Raw genomic sequence first — 27,186 nt, 5'->3', positions numbered from 1 at the left:
TTTTACCTGCAGATTTTTCAAAAACGGTGCGAAAAATCCGCACACAAATCCGCATCGTGGGCACATAGCCTTAGGGTTGGAATTAGGGTAAAGACTAGGGTTAGGGGTGTGTTGGGGTTAGGGTTGTGGTTAGGGTTGGAATTAGGGTTAGGGGTGTGTTCGGGTTAGTGTTGAAGTTAGAATTGAGGGGTTTCCACTGTTTAGGCACATCAGGGGGTCTCCAAATGCGACATGGCGCCACCATTAATTCCAGCCAATCTTGCGTTGAAAAAGTCAAATGGCGCTCTCTCCCTTCCAAGCCCCGACGTGTGCCCAAACAGTGGTTTACCCCCACATATGGGGTACCAGCGTACTCAGGGGAAACTGGACAACAACTTTTGGCGTCCAATTTCTCCTGTTACCCTTGAGAAAATAAAAAAGTGCGGGCTAAAAAATTATTCTTGAGGAAAGAAAACTTATTTATTATTTTCACGGCTCTGCGTTATAAACTTCTGTGAAGCACTTGGGGGTTCAAAGTTCTCACCACACATCTAGATTAGTTCCTTGGGGGTCTAGTTTCCAAAATGGTGTCACTTGTGGGGGGTTTCTACTGTTTAGGTACATCAGGGGCTCTGCAAACGTAACATGACACCTGCAGAGCATTCCATCAAAGTCTGCATTTCAAAACGTCACTACTTCCCTTCCGAGCCCCGGCTGTTGTGAAATTGGATTCTGGACTCCCCCGGTGGCCACTGGTGGAATTGAACTTGTGTGCATCATCCCCTCTGTTCACCTGCTCCCATCAGGATGTGGGAGTCGCTATATAACCTTGCTCCTCTGTCAGTTTCATGCCGGTCAACAATGTAATCAGAAGCCTTTCTGTGCATGTTCCTGCTACCAGACAACTCCCAGCTAAGTTGGACTTTTGTCCTTGTGTGTTTTTGTATTTTGTTCCAGTTCACAGCTGTAGCTTCGTTTCTGTGTCTGGAAAGCTCTTGTGATCTGAAATTGCCACTCTGATGTTATGAGTTAATATTAGAGTCTTAAAGTAATTTCAGGATGGTGTTTTGATAGGGTTTTCAGCTGACCATGAAAGTGTCCTTTCTGTCTTCCTGCTATCTAGTAAGCGGACCTCAATTTTGCTAAACCTATTTTCATACTACGTTTGTCATTTTCATCTTTAATCACCGCCAATATATGTGGGGGGCCTCTGTCTGCCTTTCGGGGAAATTTCTCTAGAGGTGAGCCAGGACTATATTTTCCTCTGCCAGGATTAGTTAGTCCTCCGGCTGGCGCTGGGCGTCTAGGGATAAAACGTAGGCAACGCTACCCGGCCACTGTTAGTTGTGCGGCAGGTTTAGTTCATGGTCAGTTTAGTTTCCATCATTCCAAGAGCTAGTTCTTATGTTTGCTGGGCTATGTTCTCTCGCCATTGAGAATCATAACACCCGGCATGTGCCCAAACAGTGGTTCACCCCCCACATATGGGGTATCTGCGTACTCAGGAGAAACTGGACAACAACTCTTGGGGTCAAATTTCTCCTGTTACCCTTGGGAAAATAAAAAAAATGCTGGCTAAATAATCATTTTTGAGAAAATAAAAATTATTTTTTATTTTCATGGCTCTGCGTTATAAACTTCTCTGAAGCACTTGGGGGTTCAAAGTGCTCACCACACATCTAGATTAGTTCCTTGGGAGGTCTAGTTTCCAAAATGGGGTCACTTGTGGGGGAGCTGCAATGTTTAGGCACACAGGGGCTCTCCAAATGCTACATGGTGTCCGCTAATGATTGAAGCTAATTTTCCATTCAAAAAGCCAAATGGCGTGCCTTCCCTTCCGAGCCCTGCCGTGCACCCAAACAGTGGTTTACCCCCCACATATGGGGTATCAGCGTACTCAGTACAAACTGGACAACAACATTTGGGGTCCAATTTCTCCTGTTACCCTTGGGAAAATAAAAAATTCCGGGCTAAAAAAGTATTTTTGAGGAAAGAAAAATATTTTTTTATTTTCACGGCTCTGCGTTATAAACTTCTGTGAAGCACCTGGGGGTTTAAAGTGCTCACTATGCATCTAGATAAGTTCCTTGGGGGGTCTAGTTTCCAAAATGGGGTCAGTTGTGGGGGAGCTCCAATGTTTAGGCACACAGGGGCTCTCCAAACATGACATGGTGTCCGCTAATGATTGGAGCTAATTTTCCATTCAAAAAGTCAAATGGCGCGCCTTCCCTTCCGAGCCTTGCCGTGCGCCCAAACAGTGGTTTACCCCCACATGTGAGGTATCGGCGTACTCAGGAGAAATTGCTCAACAAATTTTAGGATCCATTTTATCCTGTTGCCCATGTGAAAATGAAAAAAATTGAGGCTAAAAGAAATGTTTTGTTAAAAAAAAGTACTTTTTCATTTTTACAGATCAATTTGTGAAGCACCTGGGGGTTTAAGTGCTCACTATGCATCCGCTAACGATTGGAGCTAATTTTCCATTCAAAAAGTCAAATGGTGCTCCTTCCCTTCCGAGCCCTGCCGTGCGCCCAAAGGCCGGTTTCACACGTTAGTGGCTCCGGTACGTGAGGTGACAGTTTCCTCACGTACCGGAGCCACTGACACACGTAGACACATTAAAATCAATGCATCTGTGCAGATGTCATTGATTTTTTGCGGACCGTGTCTCCGTGTGCCAAACACGGAGACATGTCAGTGTTCGTGGGAGTGCACGTATTACACTGACCCATTAAAGTCAATGGGTCCGTGTAAAACACGTACCTCACACGGACGTTCTCCGTGTGGCGTGCAGGAGACAGCGCTACAGTAAGCGCTGTCCCCCCCACATGGTGCTGAAGCCGCGATTCATATCTTCTGTGCAGCAGCGTTTGCTACATAGAAGATATGAATAATAGTGTTTAAAAGAAAGATCTATCTGTCCGCCGCCCTCCCACCGCTGTTCTGAAAATACTCACCCGCTTCCCTCGTTGGCTGTCGTTGCTTCCTGTCCTGGCCGCACCTTCTACTGTATGCGGTCACGTGGGGCCGCCGATTACAGTCATGAATATGCGGCTCCACCCCCCATAGACTTTCATTGGCGATTTTTTTTGCGCAGTACGGTGACAAACGCAGCATGCTGTGATTTTCTACGCCCGTAACATACCGTATATTACGGATGCGTAATATACGGCAGATAGGAGCTGGGCCATAGAGATTCATTGGGCCGTGTGCAATGCGTATTTTACGGACGTAGTTTATGCTCATACGTCCATAAAACTCGCTAGTGTGACGCCGGCCATAGTCAGTAGCACAGAGCGGTATAAGCCGGCACTTATTTACTTACTCCTGTGACCATTTCATTGTACTCCAGCGCGTGCGCACTATGCACAGCGTGCACGCTGTCAAGGCAGCCCTGAGCGGATGACGTATGTCCGCTCTGGGACGCCGGCGCATGCGCAGTAGGACACACGCCGGGCTCGGCGTGTACAATGAGAATTGCACATACTCCATGTGGCGAATCTGGCTCAGGCACAGCTGTTCATGGTAATGTAAACTGATTATTTCCTATTTAAACATTAGGCTGGCAATGCGGTTACTACCCCTGACGAAGCCACAAGTCTGTGGCGACACGCGTTGCGTCTCCGCAGCCGGCACTTTAACTTATTAGGGTCCTCATGCTCACATGATTCTGCCCATGGCTGGCCATGGGAGGGTTATTATTTAAGGCAGGTTTGCCCTTATTCTCTCCAGTCGCCAGGTTCACTGTTGGGTGTGTAGTGGACAGTATTACATGTCCTTCTTGGTGGCAGTACTGGCCCTGTCTGCTTAGGAGTTACATCTGGATGTTCCTTTTATAGTGTATTTTTCGTCATTTAACCCTCCGTTATTTCCTCCTGGCTTCGTCTTAGCTGACGTGTGCTATTATGTCACTTGGCATCTGCTTATTGGTTTGTCATTTGCGCAGGCACTCGGGCGAGCCGCACTCATGTTACAGACTTGATGGTCATGCTGTCTATATAGGCTATTGTCATCGGTGGGCATGTTCACTTTGTACCCCTCAGTTATGTGCGGGCTTTTCTGCCTTATTAGGGGCCGTTGTGTATACGGGGTTTCTTTCTATCTCCCCTTTTTTTAAATGGTTTTAATGTGTGTGCTTTGCCTTCTGTGTATTTTTTGTGAAATAAAGCTGTGTTCTATCATGCTATTCTTATTTATGTGGTGACTCCCGGTTATGAGGCCTACCTTTTATCTCTTTACATTATTACAGGGACGAAACACGGCGCCACAGAGACGAAACACGGCGCCACAGAGACGAAACACGGCGCCACAGAGACGAAACACGGCGCCACAGAGACGAAACACGGCGCAAAGAAGAAACACAGGAAAAAACAGATGAAACAACAACGCCTGGGTCACTAAACGGTTAACAGTGCGGAGGAAGAGTCCGGTCTAGACGGTTACCAAGCACAGGCAGCCGCCAGCACCACGTGACACAAAACGGAGCTCAGCCTGACATAAACACTTTACAGGCACTACAGTCATGGCCAAAAGTATTCACACCCCTGCAATTCTGTCCGATAATGCTCAGTTTCTTCCTGAAAATGATTGCAAACACAAATTCTTTGGTATTATTATCTTCATTTAATTTGTCTTAAATGAAAAAACACAAAAAGAATTGTCCTAAAGCCAAATTGGATATAATTCAACACCAAACATAAAAAAGGGGGTGGACAAAAGTATTGGCACTGTTAGAACAATCATGTGATGCTTCTGTAATTAGTGTAATTAACAGAACCTGTAACTTACCTGTGGCACCTAACAGGTGTTGGCAATAACTACATCACACTTGCAGCCAGTTGACATGGATTAAAGTTGTCTCAACCTCTGTCCCGTGTCCTTGTGTGCACCACATTGAGCATGGAGAAAAGAAAGAAGACCAAAGAGCTGTCTGAGGACTTGAGAAACCAAATTGTGAGGAATACGATGAGAAGAAAAACGGCTGCACTCACCAACCTTCTTATGCAGGTCACTTTATTCAATCCATTATAACACGGCCCGGGGGTGTACACATAGGGTTATGCGGCGGCTGAACTTCAGCCGCCGCATAACCCTATGTGTACACCCCCGGGCCGTGTTATAATGGATTGAATAAAGTGACCTGCATAAGAAGGTTGGTGAGTGCAGCCGTTTTTCTTCTCATCGTATACATTCACTTGGTTTCTTTGGCTACGGCACCCGACACCCAGCAGGACAGCAACATTCCATTAATTCACAGGCTCGCATATACGCAGGATCTGTGGTGCGGGTCGCTGACTTTTCTTATCTACATACAAATTGTGAGGAAGCATGAGCAATCTCAAGGCTACAAGTCCATCTCCAAAGACCTGAATGTTCCTGTGTCTACCGTGCGCAGTGTCATCAAGAAGTTTAAAGCCCATGGCACTGTGGCTAACCTCCCTAGATGTGGACGGAAAAGAAAAATTGACAAGAGATTTCAACGCAAGATTGTGCGGATGTTGGATAAAGAACCTCGACTAACATCCAAACAAGTTCAAGCTTCCCTGCAGTCCGAGGGTACAACAGTGTCAACCCGTACTATCCGTCGGCGTCTGAGTGAAAAGGGACTGTATGGTAGGAGACCCAGAAAGACCCCACTTCTTACCCCGAGACATAAAAAAGCCAGGCTGGAGTTTGCCAAAACTTACCTGAAAAAGCCTAAAACGTTTTGGAAGAATGTTCTCTGGTCAGATGAGACAAAAGTAGAGCTTTTTGGGCAAAGGCATCAACATAGAGTTTACAGGAGAAAAAAAGAGGCATTCAAAGAAAAGAACATGGTCCCTACAGTCAAACATGGCGGAGGTTCCCTGATGTTTTGGGGTTGCTTTGCTGCCTCTGGCACTGGACTGCTTGACCGTGTGCATGGCATTATGAAGTCTGAAGACTACCAACAAATTTTGCAGCATAATGTAGGGCCCAGTGTGAGAAAGCTGGGTCTCCCTCAGAGGTCATGGGTCTTCCAGCAGGACAATGACCCAAAACACACTTCAAAAAGCACTAGAAAATGGTTTGAGAGAAAGCACTGGAGACTTCTGTCACACGTCCCACGAGGTAATCCATCTGAAGGGGTTAAAATATTTTACAAGCAGGAGCCCTGCTATAATGCAGCTGTGCTCGTGCCTGTAAGCCCCGGCGAATGAAGGAAATGTGGGTCAATGACCTATAGTTACCTTCAGTCGCGGTGATGCACCCCCTGGTGGATGTGCTCATATGACCTCGAGCGTGGGAAAAAGTTCCCAGGCTGCAGTTCATGAGGACATCCAGCAGGGGGCGCATCACCGCGACTGAAGGTAACTATAGGTCATTGACCCACATTTCCTTCATTCGCCGGGGCTTACAGGCACGAGCACAGCTGCATTATAGCAGGGCTCCTGCTTGTAAAATATTTTAACCCCTTCAGATGGATTACCTCGTGGGACGTGTGACAGTTCATCAGAGAGGGTATGTATATTGTTGGTTTATTATTTTTCCAAGCGAGGGTCATCACATGGATTGAGAGAGCAATAAAATATTAAAACAACCTGTGTGTTTCTTTCATTAAAATACTTTTTAATCATGTGTGTGTGTTTTTTAACCCTTTCAAACAATTGGATTAATAATGGATAGGTGACATAATTGACGCCTCTCCATTATTAATTTGGCTTAATGTCACCTTCCAATAGCAAGGTGGCATTAACCCTTCATTACCCCATATCCCACAGCTACACGGGAGTGGGAAGAGAGTGGCCAAGTGCCAGAATAGGCGCATCTTCCAGATGTGCCTTTTCTGGGGTGGCTGGGGGCACATGTTTTTAGCCGGGGGGGGCCAATAACCATGGACCCTCTCCTGGCTATTAATATCTGCCCTCAGTCACTGGCTTTACTACTCTGGCGGAGAAAATTGCGCGGGAGCCCACGCCAATTTTTTCCGCGATTTAACCCTTAAATTTAATAGCTACAGCGCCGAAATTTTGCACATACACACTACTAACATTAGTAGTGAGGAATATGCAAAAAAAAGGGGATATGAGATGGTTTACTGTATGTAATCATGTCTCATATCCTGTCGGGTTTGGGAAGGAGAAATGAAAAGCCGGCAATTGAATTAGCGGCTTTAATGCTATCTAGCGCTGAATTAAATATAAATATACATATATAGGTGTCTCACTGACATATATATATGTATATATACCTATTCTATGTGTATATATCTACTCTATTCTAACCTGTCAGTGTGATTTTACTGTACACAGCACTGATTTGCCGGCTTTTCAAAGGACACCGGTGCGTACAAATCGGACAGTAATACGGATGTAAAACGGATGGTGCGATTAAAAATCTCATTGCACTCGCATGACAATCGCATACGTTACATCCGTTTTTTCGGTCCAGATTACGGACCGATTTGTCTCTCGCCAGTGGAAATGAGCCCTTAGGCTGAGGGTGCCAATACTTTTGTCCGGCCCATTTGTGGAGTTTTGTGTGAAATGATCAATGTTTTGCTTTTTGCTTCATTCTCTTTTTTGTTGTTTAATTTAAGACAAATTAAATGAAGATAATACCAAAGAATTTGTGTTTGCAATCATTTTCAGGAAGAAACTGAGTATTATCTGACAGAATTGCAGGGGTGTGAATACTTTTGGCCATGACTGTAAATACTAAACAGTAGTACTATGAGATCCTGAGACTTGTAGTTCTACAGCGCTGCTGACATAGACCACGAGGGATAACCACAGGCGCCACCATGAGCTCCTCAGCGTCCACAAACCGCACAAACTACTGTGTGCGCATGCGCCAACCGCTCCGCAGAGTCCGCACCGAACCGCCGTGACACAACACTAAATTGGCTTTTCGCTTAACGCACATGCGCTGAACGTGACGGAGGCTGCAGAGCGGCCATGTTTGAGTTGGGACTGAAAATGTCATCGCAATAAAATATATCGATCTTCTCTCCAAATATCTAATCATGGCACCGATTCACAGAAGGGAAAGAACGTTCATTTGTTACTTTTACAGGTTATCTGCCCATAAACAACATGGACAGTGAGCAGTGAGGCGCTGGCAGATTCTAGTCTGCGGAGGACACTGTTATGGGGTCTGCGGAGGACACTGTTATGGGGGTCTGCGGAGGACACTGTTATGGGGATCTGTGGAGGACACTTATGGGGTCTGCGGAGTATGCACTGTTATGGGGGGATCTGCGGAGGACGCACTGTTATGGGGATCTATGGAGGACAGTGTTATGGGGGTCTGCGGAGGACGCACTGTTATGGGGGATCTGCGGAGGACGCTGTTATGGGGGGTCTGCGGAGGACGCACTGTTATGGGGATCTATGGAGGACAGTGTTATGGGGGTCTGCGGAGTATGCACTGTTATGGGGTCTGCAGAGGACACATTGTTATGGGGGGATCTGTGGAGGACACTGTTATGGGGGTCTGTGGAGGACGCTGTTATGGGGGTCTGTGGAGGACGCACTGTTATGGGGGTCTGCAGAGGACTCACTGTTATGGGGGTCTGCGGAGGACACTGTTATGGGGGTCTGCGGAGGACGCACTGTTATGGGGGTCTGCGGACGACACTGTTATGCGGGTCTGTGGATGACGCACTGTTATGGGGGTCTGCAGAGGACGCACTGTTATGGGGGTCTGCGGAGGACACTGTTATGGGGTCTGTGGAGGACGCACTTGCATGGGGGGTCTGTAAAGGACACTGTTATGGGGGTCTGCGGAGGACACTTATGGGGGTCTGTGGAGGACACTGTTATGGGGGGTCTGCGGAGGACGCACTGTTATGGGGGATTTGTGGAGGACACTGTTATGGGGGTCTGTGGAGGACGCACTGTTATGGGGGGTCTGTGGAGGACACTGTTATGGGGGTCTGCAGAGGACACTGTTATGGGGGTCTGTGGAGGACACTGTTATGGGGGTCTGCGGAGGACACTGTTATGGGGGTCTGTGGAGGACACACTGTCATGGGGGGTCACTGGAGGACACTGTTATGGGGGTCTGCGGAGGACACTTATGGGGGGTCTGTGGAGGACACTGTTATGGGGGGTCTGCGGAGGACGCACTGTTATGAGGGGTCTGTGGAGGACACTGTTATGGGGGTCTGTGGAGGACGCTGTTATGGGGGTCTGTGGAGGACGCACTGTTATGGGGGTCTGCAGAGGACTCACTGTTATGGGGGTCTGCGGAGGACACTGTTATGGGGGTCTGCGGAGGACGCACTGTTATGGGGGTCTGCGGACGACACTGTTATGCGGGTCTGTGGATGACGCACTGTTATGGGGGTCTGCAGAGGACGCACTGTTATGGGGGTCTGCGGAGGACACTGTTATGGGGTCTGTGGAGGACGCACTTGCATGGGGGGTCTGTAAAGGACACTGTTATGGGGGTCTGCGGAGGACACTTATGGGGGTCTGTGGAGGACACTGTTATGGGGGGTCTGCGGAGGACGCACTGTTATGGGGGATTTGTGGAGGACACTGTTATGGGGGTCTGTGGAGGACGCACTGTTATGGGGGGTCTGTGGAGGACACTGTTATGGGGGTCTGCGGAGGACACTGTTATGGGGGTCTGTGGAGGACACTGTTATGGGGGTCTGCGGAGGACACTGTTATGGGGGTCTGTGGAGGACACACTGTCATGGGGGGTCACTGGAGGACACTGTTATGGGGGTCTGCGGAGGACACTTATGGGGGGTCTGTGGAGGACACTGTTATGGGGGTCTGCGGAGGACGCACTGTTATGAGGGGTCTGTGGAGGACACTGTTATGGGGGTCTGTGGAGGACGCTGTTATGGGGGTCTGTGGAGGACGCACTGTTATGGGGGTCTGCAGAGGACTCACTGTTATGGGGGTCTGCGGAGGACACTGTTATGGGGGTCTGCGGAGGACGCACTGTTATGGGGGTCTGCGGACAACACTGTTATGCGGGTCTGTGGATGACGCACTGTTATGGGGGTCTGCAGAGGACGCACTGTTATGGGGGTCTGCGGAGGACACTGTTATGGGGTCTGTGGAGGACGCACTTGCATGGGGGGTCTGTAAAGGACACTGTTATGGGGGTCTGCGGAGGACACTTATGGGGGTCTGTGGAGGACACTGTTATGGGGGGTCTGCGGAGGACGCACTGTTATGGGGGATTTGTGGAGGACACTGTTATGGGGGTCTGTGGAGGACGCACTGTTATGGGGGGTCTGTGGAGGACACTGTTATGGGGGTCTGCGGAGGACACTGTTATGGGGGTCTGTGGAGGACACTGTTATGGGGGTCTGCGGAGGACACTGTTATGGGGGTCTGTGGAGGACACACTGTCATGGGGGGTCACTGGAGGACACTGTTATGGGGGTCTGCGGAGGACACTTATGGGGGGTCTGTGGAGGACACTGTTATGGGGGTCTGCGGAGGACGCACTGTTATGGGGATCTGTGGAGGACACTGTTATGGGGGGTCTGTGGAGGACACTGTTATGGGGGGTCTGCGGAGGACACTGTTATGGGGGTCTGTGGAGGATGCACTGTTACGGGGATCTGTGGAGGATGCACTGTTATGGGGGGTCTGTGGGTGATGCACTGTTATGAGGGTCTGCGGAGGACGCACTGTTATGGGGGGGTTTGTGGGTGAAGCTATTATGGGGGTCCGTACATTATCAGGCCGCAGTGATCGTTCTCTGTTGTCCTCAGATATCGGGATCTTCACGCCTTTGAGCTGCAGGAGGTGACGAGAGTCGTGGATTGGTCGGGTGACACCGGTGGGTACATCCTGTCACCTCCTGTACCGGGGGTCTCGCCTGTTACCGGTGGGCTGTGTACAGCTCTGGAAAAAATTAAGAGACCACCACATCACATCCCTGTCATGGCCGCCCAATCTCCAGACCTGAACCCCACTGAAAACCTCTGGAATGTAATCAGGAGGATGACGGATCGTCACAGCCATCAAACACAGAAGAACGGCTGACATTACTCTACCAGGAGCAGAGTGATAGACTGGAGGAAAGCTGCCGAGACGCAGGAAAGCTGGGATTAACAATCATGGTTATTCCACCAAATATTGATTTCTGATCTCTTCCGGAGGTAAAACATTAGTATTGTTGTTTCTAAATGATTAGGAACTTGTTTTCTTTGCATTATTTGAGGTCTGAAATCACTGGGGTTTTACATTTTGACCATTTCTCCTTTTCAGGAAGAAAATACAAAATATATTGCTGGGAATTTCGGGGACATGTTGTCAGAAGTTTATAGAATAAAAGAACAATTTACATTTTACTGAAAAATATAAAGAGAACAATCAGACAAACTGAACATTTTGCAGTGGTCTCTTAATTTTTCCAGAGCTGTGTATACATGACTGGTAAACCACAACTCCCATCCTGCTAGCACAACACTGCCCCTGGGCCTGCTGAGACTTGTAGTGTCTTGTCTGCCGCAGTCAGTAGCACCGTCCTGTTCTGTAGATTTCCGGCCGGCTTGGTTGCAGTTCAGAGCCCCCTTTATGCCGCACAGTGCGGGGGTCCGTCGGTCTCTGCCTTACTGATGCTCTGTCCTGCAGGTCTCTGTATCGCGGGGTCCTCGGGGGGCCGGAGACACGAGATCCTGCAGCTGCTCTTCCCGCAGAAGCTCCTGGAGCAGCAGAACCAGGTAACGGGCGGCGGCTGCAGCGGCTCCGGGGGCTTCAGGGGTTTCGGTCTTGGCTCCTTCTTTTTTATCTTTCTACTCTTTATAAAAGGAAACTTACTGGGGTCTTCCGGACCCCCGATCACTGGTTGGTCCATGCCGGAATCGGTGACCCCAGTTTTTTATTTTGGCGCCAAGGACGCAGCTGAGACCACAAGTGAGCGCAGTAGACTTTGACTTCAGCTGCTCCTCCGGACCCCGATTTTGGGCCAGGGAACAATAGGTGGGGGTCCGATCAGTGACGCCTGCGCTGTGTTACTAGCAGGACCCTGGAGCGGCGCCTGTTAGGACACCACCTGCCCACCCACCACGTGATCGCGGGGTCCGATGGTTTGCCATCATGGACGGAGCCGAATAAATGCCGCCATACTAGTGATCCCCCCTATAGAAGTGATCAGAGGGGACGAAAACACAGGAAAAAGTTATAGAGAAAAAGATTGGAAAAATATTAACCAAAAAACAAAACCGAAGATCCTAAAGCAAAAATAAAGAAATAAAAAAACGGTATCAAAATCTGGATCCATCCGTGTGTAATGATCTAATCTCGAGGTGACCGTCATAAAAATTGTCGTTTTTCGGTCCCGGAAAAGAAAAAGTGAAAAAATAAATAAATAACTAAAAATCGTTTCTTTTTCCTGACTGTAGATGATGGTATCTGCACTGAGCTGGACAATCCGGTCATTTCTCCGCACATTGATGGCTGTAAAAACAGAACGCAAACGTCAATGGCGGAATCACATTGTTATTTGCCCAAACGTGACATTTTTTTTTTTCGTTTTTCAGGATATTCTACTGTAACGTGAATGGGAGCAGTCACAAAAGTACCGCTCCTCCCCAAAAATAAACTGCTATACAGCGATGGGGACAGAACAATAGAAGTGTCAGGGCTCGTGGGAAAAAAGGTGAAGAAAAACTAAAAATTGGCTGTGACAGAAAATGGGTTCCATCTGTTCCTAAGACTGAGTCTGCATTCTCAATTATCACCACCAGGTGGCGGTGTTACTCTCTTACGTGTTTTCATTCATTTTAATACTACTAGCACTGACCAGCCCAAGTTACAGCAGTAGATAGTGTCGTACCCAGCTCTCCCAGTATCCTGCATGGGCTCCTCACATCCTGGTGATTACTGTATAGGAAAAACCAGTACTGTGAGATCCGTGGTCCATGTACGTGGATCATCCGTTTGTCCGTGTTTCACATCCGTGTGTCGTCACATGGGAAATGCAGTACAGTTCTTGCTTATCCCAGGCGCCGGCTGCTGACGGCAGCTCTCATCATTGTTGCCTGGTCTCTCTGAGATCAGCGCAACCAGGAGACCTGCTGTGTACATCTTGCGTAAAATTAAGAATTAAATACAAAAATGGCGTGGGGTCCCGTGTAATTTTCATAACCAGCAGAGGGAAAGCCCACAGCTCGGGGCTGATGTTACTAATGTGGGAAAAGGGACAATATCCCAAAAGGTTCCCAGACTATTAATAACAACTCACAGCTGACTGCTTAGCCTTTACTGGTGAATTTACAGGGAACCCAGAAAAAAAAGATGTAGGATCCCCCTATAAATTCAAACCAGCAAAGGCTAAACAGACAGCTGTGGGCTGAAATTAACCCCTTCATGACCCAGCCTATTTTGACCTTAATGACCTTGCCGTTTTTTGCAATTCTGACCACTGTCCCTTTATGAGGTAATAACTCAGGAACGCTTCAACGGATCCTAGCGATTCTGAGATTGTTTTTTCGTGACATATTGGGCTTCATGATAGTGGTAAATTTAGGTCGATAATTCCTGCGTTTATTTGTGAAAAAAACAGAAATTTGGTGAAAATTTAGAAAATTTCGCAATTTTCACATTTTGAATTTTTATTCTGTTAAATCAGAGAGTTATGTGACACCAAATAGTTAATAAATAACATTACCCACATGTCTACTTTACATCAGCACAATTTTGGAAACAACATTTTTTTTTGCTAGGTGGTTATAAGGGTTAAAATTTGACCAGTGATTTCTCATTTTTACAACAAAATTTACAAAACCATTTTTTTAGGGACCACCTCACATTTGAAGTCAGTTTGAGGGTTCTATATGGCTGAAAATACCCAAAAGTGACACCATTCTAAAAACTACACCCCTTAGGGTATGTGTCCACGTTCAGGATTGCATCAGGAGATCGGTGGCGGTGTGGGGGGGCAGATCGGGGTCTCCAGCCATGGCAGATGCTATTGCAGCATCAGCCATGGCTGGATTGTAATATTTCACCAATTTTCATAGGTGAAATATTACAGATTGCTCTGATTGGCTGTTGAAAGTGAAACAGCCAATCAGAGCGATCGTAGCCATGGGGGGGGGGGCGAAGCCACCCCCCCCTGGGCTGAAGTACCACTCCCCCTGTCCCTGTAGGTCAGGTGAAACTGGAGTTAACCCTTTCACCCGGCCTGCAGGGACGCGATCATTCTGTGACACAGCATATGCGTCACAGGTCGGATTGGCACCGACTTTCATGACGCATACGCTGTGTCACAGGTCGGGAAGGGGTTAATAGCCTGGGAAGGGGCTATGAATATTGGCCCCCTCCCAGGCTACCAACATCAGCACTCAGCCACCCTTGAAATGGCGCATCCATAAACTGGCACATAGCCGAGCACTTCCCACTTGCCCTGTGGCGGTGGCAAGTGAGGTAATATTTGTGGGGTTGATATCAGCTCGATTATACTCCCCCATTACTATCCCCATAGTAAGTATTGAAACAAACACAGCAAGAACATCCTTTACTTGAAATAAAACAAAACATAAATATATTACACGTTTATCTAAAAATAAAAAGTTATACTCTCCTTTACACCTAATCCAGTGAAGCCCTTGTCCCCTGTAAAAAAATTAAATAATAAACAACCATATCCCTCATTTGGCCGACGTGAAGATAATCCATACTGTCCAATGCTGTAATCCATCTCTGCCACATCTGATTTTCAAAATAAATGATGCCATTTTGAGTCACACACAGAGCTCATGACTCTGACCGTCCCCTCCACTATTGTTCTCTGCTGTCTTCCACCTTGGGAATTCACCTGCACTTTCGTCTCCCTCCCGCCAGGGCCTCTGTCCAGAGAGGGATCTGAAGGTGCAATATGGAGGATTCTCCCAACATCCCGTCTACAGCCTGAGACATGTCCTACGAAGAAGGTACGAGACGCCCAGCCCTAATAACGGAACCGCCGAGTGCAGCCGCCACCCACAGTAAAGGGACAGCGCTGTGATGGAGGCAATGGCAGTGATCACTGTATCAGGAAACGTTCCAACCTTTCTATCACCACATATAGGATCTCTACTTCCTGTCAGCGAGAAGAAGCCGCGTTATTTACATCCTGTATTATGTCCCAGAGCTGCACTCACTATTCTGCTGGTGCAGTCACTGTGTACATACATTACATTACTGATCCTGAGTTACATCCTGTAGATCTTTTATTATAAAAATGAAAAACATAACAATAATAATAACAGAAACATAACATAAATTTCAGCTAGAAAATAATCAGTATAATGAACACTGGTCCAGGACTAACACTGGTTAGGAAGCGGGGTAGAGGGAAGAGTGCCAGGGAGGCTAGTCCTGATCTTTCACACCCCAATAAGTTTGCTAAGTTGGCAGATGAGGGGGGTGCCAGTACAGGGGTAGCACTGCTGCAGCCAGGCATGTCATCTGAAAGCCGGAGGAGTGACTGCTCCAGTAAGGAGGGAAATAGGAGAGCAGGGCAGGCCAGACAGGTGCTGGTAGTGGGGGACTCAATTATTAGGGGGACAGATAGGGCAATCTGTCACAAAGACAGGGATCGTCGAACGGTGTGCTGCCTACCTGGCGCTCGAGTCCGACACATCGCTGATCGGGTGGACAGATTACTGGGAGGGGCTGGTGAGGACCCAGCGGTCATGGTGCACATTGGCACAAATGACAAAGTTAGAGGTAGGTGGAAGGTCCTTAAAGATGATTTCAGGGAATTAGGCTGCAAGCTGAAAGCAAGGACCTCCAACGTGGTATTTTCCGAAATACTGCCTGTACCACATGCCACGCCAGAGAGGCAACGGGAGATTAGGGAGGTTAATAAGTGGCTCAAGAATTGGTGTAGGAAGGAGGGGATTGGGTTCCTGCAGAACTGGGCCAACTTCTCAGTGGGCTACAGGCTCTACGCTAGGGACGGGCTGCACCTCACTGGGGAAGGTGCAGCTGTGCTGGGGGAGAAAATGGCTAGAAGGTTGGAGGAGTGTTTAAACTAGGGAATGGGGGGGAGGGTATTCATTTTATAGGAGGGGAAGATAGTGCAGATAGAGACCTGGGCACAAATAAGGAAGTTGGGGGTGGCGGTGGCATGGGGGGTGGGGTTAGAACAGTTAATAATTTAAGAAAGAATAGAGGTACAGAGAGGAACATCAAGTGCATGTATACTAATGCCAGAAGCCTCGCCAACAAAATGGACGAATTAGAACTAATGTTGTTGGAGCATAATTATGACATGGTGGGGATATCTGAGACGTGGCTGGATGAGAGCCATGACTGGGCTGTTAACTTGCAGGGCTATAGCCTGTTCAGAAATGACCGTACAGATAAGCGAGGGGGTGGGGTGTGTCTGTATGTAAAATCGACCTTAAAACCCATCCTGCGTGATAATATAGGTGAATCTAATGAAAATGTAGAGTCCCTGTGGGTAGAGATAAGGGGAGGGGGAAAAAATAATAAATTACTGATAGGGGTTTGTTATAAATCTCCAAAAATAATGGAAGCAATGGAGAATATCCTCGTAAAGCAAATAGATGAAGCTGCGACTCAAGGAGAAGTCATTATTATGGGGGACTTCAACTACCCTGAAATAGATTGGGGAACAGAAACCTGCAGTTCCAGCAAAGGTAATCGGTGTCTGACAACTATGAGAGACAATTACCTTTCACAACTGGTTCAGGACCCAACAAGGAGGGGGGCACTGCTAGACCTAATATTAACCAACAGGCCAGACCGCATATCAAATATAAGGGTTGGGGGTCACTTGGGGAATAATGATCACAAAATAATAAGTTTTCATGTAACCTTTAATAAGATGGGTAGTAGGGGGGTGACAAGGACACTAAACTTCAGGAGGGCACATTTCCAACGGATGAGAGAGGATCTTGGTGCAATTAACTGGGACGATATCCTGAGACATAAAAATACACAAAGAAAATGGGAGACGTTTATTAGCATCCTGGATAGGACCTGTGCACAGTATATACCGTATGGGAATAAACATACTAGAAATAGGAGGAAACCAATATGGCTAAATAGAGCTGTAAGGGGCGCAATAAGGGACAAAAAGAAAGCATTTAGAGAATTAAAGGAAGTAGGTAGTGAGGAGGCATTAAATAAATACAGAAAATTAAATAAATTCTGTAAAAAGCAAATCAAGGCAGCAAAGATTGAGACAGAGAGACTCATTGCCAGAGAGAGTAAAAATAATCCCAAAATATTCTATAACTACATAAATAGTAAGAAACTAAAAAATGACAGTGTTGGCCCCCTTAAAAATAGTCTGGGTGAAATGGTGGATGAGGATGAGGAAAAAGCCAATATGCTAAATGACTTTTTTTCATCAGTATTTACAAAAGAAAATCCCATGGCAGCCAATATGACTAGTGATAATAATTCCCAATTTAATGTTACCTGCTTAACCCAGCAGGAAGTACAGCGGCGTCTAAAAATCACAAAAATTGACAAATCTCCGGGCCCGGATGGGATCCACCCCCGAGTACTGCAGGAACTAAGTACAGTCATTGATAGACCATTATTATTAATCTTTAAAGACTCCATAATAACAGGGTCTGTACCACAGGACTGGCGTATAGCAAATGTGGTGCCAATATTCAAAAAGGGGACAAAAACTGAACTCGGAAATTAGAGGCCAGTAAGCTTAACTTCTACTGTGGGTAAAATCCTGGAGGGCATTCTAAGGGATACTATACTGGAGTATCTGAGGAGGAATAACCTCATGACCCAGTATCAGCACGGGTTTACTAGGGACCGTTCATGTCAGACTAATCTGATCAGCTTCTATGAAGAGGTAAGTTCCGGTCTGGACCAAGGGAACCCAGTGGATGTAGTGTATATGGACTTTTCCAAAGCTTTTGATACGGTGCCACACAAAAGGTTGATGCATAAAATGAGAATAATGGGGATAGGGGAAAATATGTGTAAGTGGATTGAGAGCTGGCTCAGGGATAGGAAACAAAGGGTGGTTATTAATGGAGCACACTCCGACTGGGTCACGGTTAGTAGTGGGGTACCACAAGGGTCAGTGTTGTGAAATTGGATTCTGGGCTCCCCCGGTGGCTACTGGTGGAATTGAACTTGTGTGCATCATCCCCTCTGTTCACCTGCTCCCATCAGGATGTGGGAGTCGCTATATAACCTTGCTCCTCTGTCAGTTTCATGCCGGTCAACATTGTAATCAGAAGCCTTTCTGTGCATGTTCCTGCTACCAGACAACTTCCAGCTAAGTTGGACTTTAGTCCTTGTTTGTTTTTGTATTTTGTTCCAGTTCACAGCTGTAGCTTCGTTTCTGTGTCTGGAAAGCTCTTGTGATCTGAAATTGCCACTCTGATGTTATGAGTTAATATTAGAGTCTTAAAGTAATTTCAGGATGGTGTTTTGATAGGGTTTTCAGCTGACCATGAAAGTGTCCTTTCTGTCTTCCTGCTATCTAGTAAGCGGACCTCAATTTTGCTAAAACCTATTTTCATACTACGTTTGTCATTTTCATCTTAAATCACCGCCAATATATGTGGGGGGCCTCTGTCTGCCTTTCGGGGAAATTTCTCTAGAGGTGAGCCAGGACTATATTTTCCTCTGCCAGGATTAGTTAGTCCTCCGGCTGGCGCTGGGCGTCTAGGGATAAAACGTAGGCAACGCTACCCGGCCACTGTTAGTTGTGCGGCAGGTTTAGTTCATGGTCAGTTTAGTTTCCATCATTCCAAGAGCTAGTTCTTATGTTTGCTGGGCTATGTTCTCTTGCCATTGAGAACCATAACAGTTTGACCGGCCAAAAAAGGGTTAAATTACTGGCTGAGAAAGGAGAGAAAAAAGAAGTCTGCTACAATTTTTTTTTTTTTTCCTCTAGTTCTGAGTGTGCTCATAATTGAATCACTTGCTAGTCTGCCTATACTGCAGCCTTCCTCTCTTTCTCTCCTTCTAATCCTTGAATGGCTCTGTGTTCACCTGTTTGAAATGGATCTTCAGAGTGTGGCTGCAGGTTTGAATAATCTCGCCACAAAGGTACAAAATTTGCAAGATTTTGTTGTTCATGCACCTATGTCTGAGCCTAGAATTCCTTTGCCTGAATTCTTCTCGGGGAATAGATCTCACTTTCAAAATTTTAAAAATAATTGCAAATTGTTTTTGTCCCTGAAGTCTCGCTCTGCCGGAGACCCTGCACAGCAGGTCAGGATTGTAATTTCCTTGCTCCGGGGCGACCCTCAAGACTGGGCTTTTGCATTGGCACCAGGGGATCCTGCGTTGCTCAATGTGGATGCGTTTTTTCTGGCCTTGGGGTTGCTTTATGAGGAACCTCATTTAGAGCTTCAGGCGGAAAAGGCCTTGATGTCCCTATCTCAGGGGCAAGATGAAGCTGAAATATACTGCCAAAAATTCCGCAAATGGTCTGTGCTTACTCAGTGGAATGAGTGCGCCCTGGCGGCGATTTTCAGAGAAGGTCTCTCTGATGCCATTAAGGATGTTATGATGGGGTTCCCTGTGCCTGCGGGTCTGAATGAGTCCATGACGATGGCTATTCAGATCGATAGGCGTCTGCGGGAGCGCAAACCTGTGCACCATTTGGCGGTGTCTACTGAGAAAACGCCAGAAAATATGCAATGTGATAGAATTCTGTCCAGAAGCGAGCGGCAGAATTTTAGACGAAAAAATGGGTTGTGCTTCTATTGTGGTGATTCAACTCATGTTATATCAGCATGCTCTAAGCGTACTAAGAAGCCTGACAAGTCTGTTTCAATTAGCACTTTACAGTCTAAGTTTATTCTATCTGTGACCCTGATTTGTTCTTTGTCATCTATTACCGCGGACGCCTATGTCGACTCTGGCGCCGCTTTGAGTCTTATGGATTGGTCCTTTGCCAAACGCTGTGGGTATGATTTGGAGCCATTGGAGGCTCCGATACCTCTGAAAGGGATTGACTCCACCCCATTGGCTAGTAATAAACCACAATACTGGACACAAGTGACTATGCGTGTTAATCCGGATCACCAGGAGATTATTCGCTTTCTGGTGCTGTATAATCTACATGATGTTTTGGTGCTAGGATTGCCATGGCTGCAATCTCATAACCCAGTCCTCGACTGGAAAGCTATGTCTGTGTTAAGCTGGGGGTGTAAAGGGTCTCATGGGGACGTACCTTTGGTTTCCATTTCATCATCTATTCCCTCTGAGATTCCTGAATTCTTGTCTGACTTTCGTGACGTTTTTGAAGAACCCAAGCTTGGTTCACTACCTCCGCACCGGGAGTGCGATTGTGCCATAGACTTGATCCCGGGTAGTAAATACCCTAAGGGTCGTTTATTTAATCTGTCTGTGCCTGAACACGCTGCTATGCGAGAATATATAAAGGAGTCCTTGGAAAAGGGACATATTCGTCCTTCGTCATCTCCCTTAGGAGCCGGTTTTTTCTTTGTGTCTAAGAAAGATGGCTCTTTGAGGCCGTGTATTGATTATCGACTTTTGAATAAAATCATGGTTAAATATCAATATCCGTTACCACTGCTTACTGATTTGTTTGCTCGTATAAAGGGGGCCAAGTGGTTCTCTAAGATTGATCTCCGTGGGGCGTATAATTTGGTGCGAATCAAGCAGGGGGATGAGTGGAAAACCGCATTTAATACGCCCGAGGGCCATTTTGAGTATTTGGTGATGCCTTTTGGTCTTTCAAATGCCCCTTCAGTCTTCCAGTCCTTTATGCATGACATTTTCCGCGATTATTTGGATAAATTTATGATTGTGTATCTAGATGATATTCTGATTTTTTCGGATGACTGGGACTCTCATGTCCAGCAGGTCAGGAGGGTTTTTCAGGTTTTGCGGTCTAATTCCTTGTGTGTGAAGGGTTCTAAGTGCGTTTTTGGGGTTCAAAAGATTTCCTTCTTGGGATACATTTTTTCCCCCTCTTCCATCGAGATGGATCCTGTCAAGGTTCAGGCTATTTGTGATTGGACGCAACCCTCTTCTCTTAAGAGTCTTCAGAAATTTTTGGGCTTTGCTAACTTTTATCGTCGATTTATTGCTGGTTTTTCTGATGTTGTTAAACCATTGACTGATTTGACTAAGAAGGGTGCTGATGTTGCTGATTGGTCCCCTGATGCTGTGGAGGCCTTTCGGGAGCTTAAGCGCCGCTTTTCTTCCGCCCCAGTGTTGCGTCAGCCTGATGTTGCTCTTCCTTTTCAGGTTGAGGTTGACGCTTCTGAAATCGGAGCTGGGGCGGTGTTGTCGCAGAGAAGTTCCGACTGCTCCGTGATGAGACCTTGTGCTTTTTTTTCCCGTAAATTTTCGCCCGCCGAGCGGAATTATGATATTGGGAATCGGGAGCTTTTGGCCATGAAGTGGGCTTTTGAGGAGTGGCGTCACTGGCTTGAGGGGGCCAGACATCAGGTGGTGGTATTGACTGACCACAAAAATTTAATTTACCTTGAGTCTGCCAGGCGCCTGAATCCTAGACAGGCGCGCTGGTCGTTGTTTTTCTCTCGGTTTAATTTTGTGGTGTCGTACCTACCGGGTTCTAAGAATGTTAAGGCGGATGCCCTTTCTAGAAGTTTTGAGTCTGACTCCCCTGGTAATTCTGAGCCCACAGGTATCCTTAAGGATGGAGTGATATTGTCTGCCGTTTCTCCAGACCTGCGGCGGGCCTTGCAGGAGTTTCAGGCGGATAGACCTGATCGTTGCCCACCTGGTAGACTGTTTGTTCCGGATGATTGGACCAGTAGAGTCATCTCTGAGGTTCATTCTTCTGCGTTGGCAGGTCATCCTGGAATCTTTGGTACCAGGGATTTGGTGGCAAGGTCCTTCTGGTGGCCTTCCCTGTCACGAGATGTGCGAGGCTTTGTGCAGTCTTGTGACGTTTGTGCTCGGGCCAAGCCTTGTTGTTCTCAGGCTAGTGGATTGTTGTTACCCTTGCCTATCCCGAAGAGGCCTTGGACGCACATCTCGATGGATTTTATTTCGGATCTGCCTGTTTCTCAGAAGATGTCTGTCATCTGGGTGGTGTGTGACCGTTTCTCTAAGATGGTCCATCTGGTTCCCTTGCCTAAGTTGCCTTCTTCTTCCGAGTTGGTTCCTCTGTTTTTTCAAAATGTTGTTCGTTTGCATGGTATTCCGGAGAATATCGTTTCTGACAGAGGGACCCAATTCGTGTCTAGATTTTGGCGGGCATTCTGTGCTAGGATGGGCATAGATTTGTCTTTTTCGTCTGCTTTCCATCCTCAGACTAATGGCCAGACCGAGCGGACTAATCAGACCTTGGAGACATATTTGAGGTGTTTTGTGTCTGCGGATCAGGATGATTGGGTTGCTTTTTTGCCTTTGGCGGAGTTCGCCCTCAATAATCGGGCCAGCTCTGCCACCTTGGTGTCCCCGTTTTTCTGTAATTCGGGGTTTCATCCTCGATTTTCCTCCGGTCAAGTGGAATCTTCGGATTGTCCTGGAGTGGATGCTGTGGTGGAGAGGTTGCATCAGATTTGGGGGCAGGTGGTGGACAATTTGAAGTTGTCCCAGGAGAAGACTCAGCTTTTTGCCAACCGCCGTCGTCGTGTTGGTCCTCGGCTTTGTGTTGGGGACTTGGTGTGGTTGTCTTCTCGTTTTGTCCCTATGAGGGTTTCTTCTCCTAAGTTTAAGCCTCGGTTCATCGGCCCGTACAAGATATTGGAGATTCTTAACCCTGTGTCCTTCCGTTTGGACCTCCCTGCATCCTTTTCTATTCATAATGTTTTTCATCGGTCATTATTGCGCAGGCATGAGGTACCGGTTGTGCCTTCCGTTGAGCCTCCTGCTCCGGTGTTGGTTGAGGGCGAGTTGGAGTACGTTGTGGAAAAGATCTTAGACTCTCGTGTTTCCAGACGGAAACTCCAGTATCTGGTCAAATGGAAGGGATACGGTCAGGAGGATAATTCTTGGGTGACTGCCTCTGATGTTCATGCCTCCGATCTTGTCCGTGCCTTTCATAGGGCTCATCCTGATCGCCCTGGTGGTTCTGTTGAGGGTTCGGTGCCCCCTCCTTGAGGGGGGGGTACTGTTGTGAAGTTGGATTCTGGGCTCCCCCGGTGGCCACTGGTGGAATTCAACTTGTGTCATCTTCCCCTCTGTGCACCTGTTCTCATCAGGATGTGGGAGTCGCTATATAACCTTGCTCCTCTGTTAGTTTCATGCCGGTCAACAATGTTATCAGAAGCCTTTCTGTGCATGTTCCTGCTACTAGACAACTCCCAGCTAAGTTGGACTTTCGTCCTTGTTTGTTTTTGCATTTTTGTTCCAGTTCACAGCTGCTGTTTCGTTACTGTGTCTGGAAAGCTCTTGTGATCGGAAATTGCCACTCTGGTGTTATGAGTTAATGCTAGAGTCTTAAAGTAATTTCTGGATGGTGTTTTGATAGGGTTTTCAGCTGACCATGAAAGTGCCCTTTCTGTCTTCCTGCTATCTAGTAAGCGGACCTCGATTTTGCTAAACCTATTTTCATACTACGTTTGTCATTTCATCTAAAATCACCGCCAATATATGTGGGGGCCTCTGTCTGCCTTTGGGGAAAATTTCTCTAGAGGTGAGCCAGGACTGTATTTTCCTCTGCTAGGATTAGTTAGTCCTCCGGCTGGCGCTGGGCATCTAGGGATAAAAAACGTAGGCATGCTACCCGGCCACTTTTAGTTGTGCGGCAGGTTTAGTTCATGGTCAGTTCAGTTTCCATCTTCCAAGAGCTAGTTCTTATATATGCTGGGCTATGTTCTCTCGCCATTGAGAATCATGACAGGGGGCCAACACTGTCATTTTTTAGTTTCTTACTATTTATATAGTTAAAGAATATTTTGGGATTATTTTTACTCTCTCTGGCAATGAGTCTCTCTGTCTCAATCTTTGCTGCCTTGATTTGCTTTTTACAGAATTTATTTAATTTTCTGTATTTATTTAATGCCTCCTCACTACCTACTTCCTTTAATTCTCTAAATGCTTTCTTTTTGTCCCTTATTGCGCCCCTTACAGCTCTATTTAGCCATATTGGTTTCCTCCTATTTCTAGTATGTTTATTCCCATACGGTATATACTGTGCACAGGTCCTATCCAGGATGCTAAACCATTTTCTTTGTGTATTTTTGTGTCTCAGGATATCGTCCCAGTTAATTGCACCAAGATCCTCTCTCATCCGTTGGAAATTTGCCCTCCTGAAGTTTAGTGTCCTTGTCACCCCCCTACTACCCATCTTATTAAAGGTTACATGAAAACTTATTATTTTGTGATCACTATTCCCCAAGTGACCCCCAACCCTTATATTTGATATGCGGTCTGGCCTGTTGGTTAATATTAGGTCTAGCAGTGCCCCCCTCCTTGTTGGGTCCTGAACCAGTTGTGAAAGGTAATTGTCTCTCATAGTTGTCAAAAACCGATTACCTTTACTGGAGCTGCAGGTTTCTGTTCCCCAATCTATTTCAGGGTAGTTGAAGTCCCCCATAATAATGACTTCTCCTTGAGTCACAGCTTCATCTATTTGCTTTACGAGGATATTCTCCATTGCTTCCATTATTTTTGGAGATTTATAACAAATCCCTATCAGTAATTTATTATTTTTTCCCCCATATTGTCTTTGTTCTGTATTGATGGCCCGTGTGAACATGCTCCTAGTTTCCATACATACTGACTTGTACTCCATTTCTTTCAGTTTAACCTGACAACTATGGAAACTCAGGAAAGTCCGTGAACAATGGATTTGGCTAAGCTTTTTGTGGTTGCCCTAAAGTCCATGCCTCCTCTGAGCAAGTTCTGTTCCGGAGACTTTACAGAAGAAGTATGGATTAATTGCTGAGAGCATCGGTCAGATCGCTGCTGGCCACTTTATTAAAGGGGATGTTCAGTACATGTTATATTAAGATTGGGCCCAAAGGTGTCTTAAAGGTCAAAAAGATACAAGAGCCTCACCACTTCTTTGTAACGCTGCCTGTGTCCTCCCATCCCTGAGAGTCTCCACACTTCTTCCAGCAGGGAACACAAAGTGACCGCTGCAGCCAGTTAGTGATGACTGATGACCTTCAGCGATCACATTCTGTCTCAGCAGGAAGAGAATTGATCTGTATCACAGAGGAATGTCAGGGGTCCGGTAGGGGGCTTTTTTTCATTTAAGACCCCCCCATTGGCTAATTTTTTGTTTTTTACATGTATTAGACAACCCCTTTAAGATACTGAGCACACTATGTTTGAGCCTCCCGACCAAGGAGCCCATAGGAACAGAGATCTATGGAAATATTTAAAACGTCGGGGGGTTTACAGTAAAATACCTCCTAGTGTCCACTTTCCCTTGATCTGGATTAAAGGGGGTGTCTGAAATCAGAAACCAGCACTACTCTTTATGTGGCAGTGTCTGGTATTGCAGCTCATCCTCATTTACTTGACTGCCAGACATCTCCCAGTGTGGGGTCTGAAGTAAGGTGGGGGTCTCCCAGGAGTCACACTTCAGACATTACTAGTCCTCCCTACATACTTATTCTGGGCACATATGTACTAACCATTCAGGTCTGGTGACTTCACTATCAACGATTGTTCCCGGTGGTGGATTCTGGAGCCGGCCGCCCATATTGGCAAATAATCTGGCATTTATTCTTTTCTTCACCACCACCACGGTTAGTCTTGGGCTAAAAAAACAAAACAAAAAAACAAAACAAAAAAAAATTTCTTTGATTGATGAGAAGCATCTACAAAAACCAAAAACACAGCAGAAGTGAGCAGAGCGGCTCCCATTAACTTGCCAATGTGATAATGGACGTCCTCCTAAAACTGATCTAATGGGAACGATGGCAACTACAAACCGGCTTCTTAAAGAGGAATTCCATCATTGGATTTTGTTTTGTTGCTGTTCAACATGATTCTTCAGGTCAGTATAATTATGGTGATAGCAAACTTGTAAGTTTTTTTATGTATACTTTAGTGGTTAAAAACTGGGTATTTTTGTGTACTCACTGTAAAATCCTTTTCTCCGAGCCAATCATTGGGGGACACAGACCATGGGTGTATGCTTCTGCCACTAGGAGGCTGACACCAAGTTAATACAAAGAAAGTTAGCTTCTCCCCTGCAGTATACACCCTCGTGCTGGCTCCCAGAGAACCAGTTCAGTGCAAAAGCAGTAGGAGAACATTAATAATACATAAGAGTACAACAACATGTCAAAAAAAGGAACAAGCACAAGCCATTAGGCTAACAGGTTGGGTGCTGTGTCCCCCAATGAGTGGCTCGGGGAAAAGGATTTTATGGTGAGTACACAAAAATCTCTTTCTCCTTAGCCTAGTTGGGGGATACAGGACCATGGAACGTCCCAAAGCAGTCACTGGGTGGGAAACAACAACCGAAAACATCAGGCTTCACGTAACAACTGTCTAGATGTGTGCCACCACAGCCTGCAGAATTTTTCCCCGCATACTAGTAATAATCTTTATATAGCGCCAACATATTCTGCAGCGCTTTACAGCTTAACAGTTTCAAACACAACAGTCATAAGTAACAACATTAACAATACAATAATTAAAGCAAATCAGCCAAAGTTTGAGTATGACCATTATAGTGCTTCGAGAAAGTATGTAAGCTGGATCAAGTTGCGGCTTTACAGACCTGCTCCACCAATGCCGAATGGCCCAAGAAGCACCCACTGACCGAGTGGAGTGTGCTCTGATGCCCGTTGAAATAGGCTTACCTCTGATGCTGTAGGACTCCTGAATGGTGGAACGAATCCATGTAGCCATCATGGCCTTCGAAACGGCTAGACCCTTCCTGTGACCCTCAGGAACACGAACAAGAAATCCGACCTTTGGAAGGACACCATCCTCGAGATATACCTTCTCAGAGCTCTGACTACATCCAGAGTATGGAAAGCCTTTTCCACCATGTGGACTGGAGTCGGACAAAATGAAAGAAGAACAGCGTCCTCATTAAGTTGAAAGGATGAGACAACCTTGGGCAAAAAGGATGGGGACGGCCTGAGGACAACCTTGTCCAGATAAAAAATAAGGAAAGGCACCCGACAGGACAGAGCAGCTAGCTCCGAAACCCGCCTTACTGATGTGATTGAAACAAGAAAAACAACTTCCAGGATAGCAAGGTGAGCAAAATGTCCTGAAGCGGTTCAAAAGGAGCTCCCTGTAAGACTAAAAGGACAAAGTTAAGGTCCCAAAGGTCTAAAGGCATGCGATAGGGGGGGGAAGCACATGTGTAACCCCCTAAATGAACGTCTTCACCTGAGGTATTGTTGCAATC

The 27,186-nt window shown here is 46.6% G+C and overlaps 1 long non-coding RNA gene and 1 pseudogene across 1 annotated transcript; one reads left to right on the top strand and one right to left on the bottom strand.

The window, feature by feature from the left end:
* The first annotated feature begins 10,645 nt into the window (after window positions 1-10,645).
* LOC143792828 (uncharacterized) lies at window positions 10,646-14,848 on the top strand. Its single transcript, XR_013219929.1, has 3 exons — window positions 10,646-10,749; window positions 11,547-11,635; window positions 14,760-14,848. It is a non-coding gene; the product is annotated as an uncharacterized LOC143792828 (long non-coding RNA).
* A 10,574-nt stretch (window positions 14,849-25,422) lies between these two features.
* The window catches only part of LOC143792827 (piwi-like protein 1), a 29,329-nt pseudogene continuing 27,565 nt past the window's right edge, over window positions 25,423-27,186 (bottom strand).

The sequence above is a fragment of the Ranitomeya variabilis genome, unplaced genomic scaffold, assembly GCF_051348905.1.
Source record: "Ranitomeya variabilis isolate aRanVar5 unplaced genomic scaffold, aRanVar5.hap1 Scaffold_81, whole genome shotgun sequence".
NCBI lineage: Eukaryota > Metazoa > Chordata > Amphibia > Anura > Dendrobatidae > Ranitomeya > Ranitomeya variabilis.
The sequence above is the reverse complement of the archived record's forward strand: the minus strand, read 5'-3'. Positions and strand labels throughout refer to the sequence as shown.